Source organism: Vigna unguiculata, chromosome 2 (assembly GCF_004118075.2).
Source record: "Vigna unguiculata cultivar IT97K-499-35 chromosome 2, ASM411807v1, whole genome shotgun sequence".
Lineage (NCBI taxonomy): Eukaryota > Viridiplantae > Streptophyta > Magnoliopsida > Fabales > Fabaceae > Vigna > Vigna unguiculata.
In genome coordinates, this window is record NC_040280.1 from 23,587,860 (window position 1) to 23,592,835 (window position 4,976).

The 4,976-nt window shown below is 25.7% G+C and overlaps 1 pseudogene; it reads left to right on the forward strand.

The window, feature by feature from the left end:
* The first annotated feature begins 675 nt into the window (after positions 1 to 675).
* On the forward strand, positions 676 to 3,759 carry LOC114174739 (annotated as a pseudogene).
* The last annotated feature ends 1,217 nt before the right edge of the window (positions 3,760 to 4,976 follow it).

Genomic DNA, 4,976 nt, shown 5'->3' on the forward strand with positions numbered 1-4,976 from the left:
TAAATACATATAACAAATTTTATAAAAATCAAAATATCTTTTTAAATTTTTAAACAATAACTTTTTGATACGAAATAAGAACTTTATAATTTTTAAGGTCTTTACTAAAAAGAAAAAAATATTTCTACTTTAGTTGTTTTCTTTTTATAAATTTTTTAAATATTTAACATTATTTTTTTGTTGATTTTTATGTTAATTTAAACTTTTTTATATTTAATTTTTAGCAACATTATAATATAGTTATTTTATTAATTATTTTCTAATTTTTATTGATGAGCATTAAATAAAATATTAAACACATTGTATAAGATATATGGACATTTTTGTCCTTTAAATAAAATAAATTTATATTAATAATTATTAAGACAGGTTTTATTTAATATCACACTTAATTATGCAAATTTATAGGATCCAATATATATATTACTTATCTTTAACAAATATCTTAGAACACCGCTTAGAAAGATCCTTTGGCAATTTTATTATTTTAATTAGAAAATTTAATTAATTGTTAGACGTTAATTTTGAGACAAACTAGACAGCTGGGCATTACATAAGTGGTACCATGTTAGGTAGGTAATACCTCAATTTTATAAATTTTCAATTTTGAAGTTTTTATATAAAGAAATAAATTAAATGCATGAAAGTTGTGTTGTTGAATCACAATATTTGTAGTGAGAGAGTACTGGAAGAAATGGAGCTTGTGCATTGATTATGGAAGAGCAAAGGCAAAGAAAACCCAGAATCCTCGGCCTCCATGGGCATGGAAGCAGTGCAGAAAATTTCAAGCAATTAGTGTTGAGGAAGTAGCCAAAATCTGTAACACAAAAGCTCGACCTTGTCTTCCTCGATGGTCCCTTTCCCATACAGGGAACTACTTCTGACGTTAAAGGATACGAATGGTTTCATGCCAATGAGGTTGTTGTTAGAACAATCATGTTTCATGTTATATGTTTCATCACCATATACATTTCTAAATTTTGCTTGTTTCTGTGCAGGACTTCACTGAGTATACAAACTTTGAAGAAGGTTTAGCATACATCGAAGACTACATGGTCAATAATGGTCCATTTCAAGGTATCATGGGTTTCTCTCAGGTAAAAAGATGTTATATTGTGTTTATTATACAAGAGATGCTAAACCATGTTAATAAGAACGTTAAAATATCTTTTTAGTCTAATATTCATGAAATTTTATCAAATTAGTTTGTTTTTATCTTCAAATAGTTCGTCAAATTTGTTCAATTTGACTTTTTTTTGGTAAGAAAGAATAGATCTTGCTTTTATCTTAATGATAATACCTTTGTTTAAAGGAAAATTATTATACAAGCGTCATTTTACTGATGATTTCTTCTATATGGTCAAATTATGAACTCCACTTCCCGAACTTATATTTATAAAATTTAATTAAACTGATAATTTACTTCTTAATATAATATAATAATCATTTCAAATCTATTCAAAAATATATTCTAACAAGTTCAAACAAAAATAATATATACATCCTATTTTTATCTTGATGGTAATACTTTTGTTTAAAGAAAAATTCTATACCATTTTAATGACGTTTAATTTTGTCGATAGGAATAAACTAATCAAACTATTAATAATTTATCCAAATTCGACAGATTGCTTGTTTAAATTTATTTTATTTAAAAAAATGAAGAAAAACTCAAACTTTCATACTTAATTATTTAAACGAGTTTAATCCTTGACTCTAAAGCTTGACATGGAAAGTTGATCAGTAGCGGTTTCGATATAATATATTATGAAATTTCTTATATATATATATATATATATATATATATATATATATATATATATATATATATACTATTTTTTTTATTAAAAATTCGTTTTGTTTAGCTTTATAATGTTTTGAGTTGAATTAAAACGAGAGTCTAGTAAATAATAAATAATATTTCAGCATGCCATATGGATAAATTTTAAAAATATATATATTTTTAAAATATAATCAATTAAGTTATAAATAAGTAGTTAAATAAACAAAACTTAAATTTAATCTGGTTTTTAAGTAGTCAAATTCAGTTTCTTTAATTAAGTTAATTAGTTAATTAAGCTTGAGCCATCAATTTTCTTATAAGGCAAATTCAAACTTCATGAGGTCAAATTATTTGCATCCAATATTTAGGTATTCTGCATTGTGTATCACTCAGTTTTTGAAATCTAGATGAATTATTTATTAGTAATAAGGAATCAATGTGTTTCACGGGGCACTTTTGGCTGGTGTAATGCCAGGACTGCAATCACAGATACTACAAATTAAGAAACTAATCTTCTTTGACCTTTTTATCATGTCATGAAATGCTATGGTAATATTTATCATGTTTTTAATATATTATATATAATAAATTAAAAACAACATATTTACAACTTTTGTATTCCTTTGTTACATTATAAATTAGAATTCAAAATAAATGCTTTTCAAACTTGAATTCAATCATAATTGTTAAGCTTGCAAGGGATTAAGCAAGTTACAGAAAAATACCTAGTAAAAAAGATTAAAAGTGAATGTTATATTTACTTGAACTCACTTTTCTAGAATTTGTAATAGAACTTGAATATATTTTTGAATGAAGTTTTGTATTACCATGATTTGACAAGAGAGAATGAGTTTAGGGTGTAGCATTTACGAAGGTGAAGAAGATGAAGTTCGTGATTGTGATCTCTGGAGGCAAGTTTGGTGGAAAGAAGTTCGCAATGCCTGAATTAGCTAAGAATGCATATTCAGAAATAATAGATATCCCCTCCTTCACTTTATAGGTAATTTCAACAAAACTCAACTCCATTCTCAACAAATTTCACTTTTCTGTCTCTTCCATCAAAAGTTTTTTCTTTTTGTAAATGTAAAGGGGCCACTGATATTGCCAGAGAAGAGCACATTGTTTTGTTGGAAGCATTCAAGGATCCTATCGTGATTTTCCACGATGAAGGTCACACGGTTCCAAAACTTGGTTAGTGGTATTTCATACTTTAATTACTAATTTTTTTCATTGCTACCATTTCATTAGTGTTCTTCAAGAATTTTTTTTATACATATGATAGTCTCACATAATTTAGAAACATTTAGGAATTCAAGTCTGAGTCTAAGTTTCACATTGATTAGAAATAAATAAAAAAAATACTATATAAGAATAAAGATTTATAAACATATTGTTTTAAGGTTTTTGGTTGAGAGTGATTTGTCGATGCCTTATGTGATTGAGCTGAAGTCACATTAGTGTTGTATTTCTCTAGTGAACCTTCTCTGTAAACATCTTATTGTCTCACATAATATATAAATTTAGATCAAATACAGTTTAAATATTTATTTTTTTCTATTTCTTTTTGAAACACTTTCTAAAAACAAAAGTATAATAAAACTCCATGCTTCAAAATGTATTAAGAACGTAACGGTGAATCCTAACGATATTACTGAAATTAACGATGAAAACAAGACTAGAGTTAGTATTGTTCAGGCGTACAATTTCATTGAAATTTGAGATTTTGATTTGTGTCTTCTTTGTTGCAGATGGCAAGAATCTTGAAACTGTGCTGGGTTTCATTCTCACGATTCAGAGGATGGTGTCACCGGTAAATGCACGATTGTGATACAATATTTTCTTGCAAGTTCATTTCTATCCGTAAATTTGTTGCTTATGAATAAAAACTTGAATTGTTGGTCCGTGTAAATAAAGAAAGCCGCAGATAACATACGAGTAAACGAAGAAAATATGTTGTTGTTTTCCTTTTTATTAATTAAAAGATTAACATATGAAGTAAAACATGCAGATCCTTCCTCAACAATTTTAATTATTTTGAGTTAATTATGGAATAAAGTTTTCCACCACAGCTTTGATATTCAAGATATCTTTGCAAGCAAAATATCACTAATAGAATTATGTGGAACATACATGACTCTAAATCTATATTAAGAGAAAAAAAACACGTACAAGTTTGTTTATAGAACAAGTTTACTTTTAGAAAATAGGTTAAAATACATTTTTTGTCTCAATTTTCGTCAAGTTTTTTCAAATAAGTCCTAATTTTGGTTTTGTGTTTAAATAGGTCCCAATTTTCGTCAATTTTGTTCAATTGGGTCCTTTTTTGCTAACACCGTTCAAATCATTAACCCATGAACAGGACTGCCACGTGTCAATTCATGGTTTTTTTGAATTTTTTTATTTTTATTTTTTTATTTTTTAATTTTTTTTAAATTTTTTTGACTTTTTTTTAAATGTACACGTGTCAATCCAAGAGTGTGCCACGTGTCACTTCGTGGTTTTTTTGAATTTTTTTATTTTTTTATTTTTTTTTTAAATTTCCACGTGTCAACCCAGTAGTGTGCCACGTGTCAAAGTCAATGTTTTAAATTCAATTTGGTCCTTATATTTGTTATTTTTGTTCAATTAGGTCCCAATTTTTGTTAATATTAACCAATTTGGTCCCTCTCCAAATTAAAACCAAATTAAATTTTTATATTAAAATTCACATTTTTTATTAAATATTTTTATATAATATATTAAAATTCACATCATTATAACTTTGATATAAAAATTAAATTTGGTCACATCATTATAACTTTTGAGTTTTAAATTGGTAAATAATGGAAACATTTTATTAATAATATTTATTGTATTGGACAAATTAATCTGAAAGAATAAATTAAATGATATTTTTTTTATAATGATATTTTGACTCACTTTTAATCCACAACTTACATCACCTTTGAATTATCACATCACACCACTAAAAAAATAAAAACAGATAATAGAAGGATGATTGGAGTGATAGGTTAAAAATGGATAAAGAAAGTGAGTTAAAATATCTTTATTTTTTTTGTAACAAATTTGTCACACATTAATGCTTTTCTTCTTCTTTTTCTTTTTTTTTTTTCTGTTTTTTCCTTCCTTTTCATTAACTCTAATATTGATAGAAATTCAAACAAATTTCAGTCTCATGTTTATTAGAATTGAG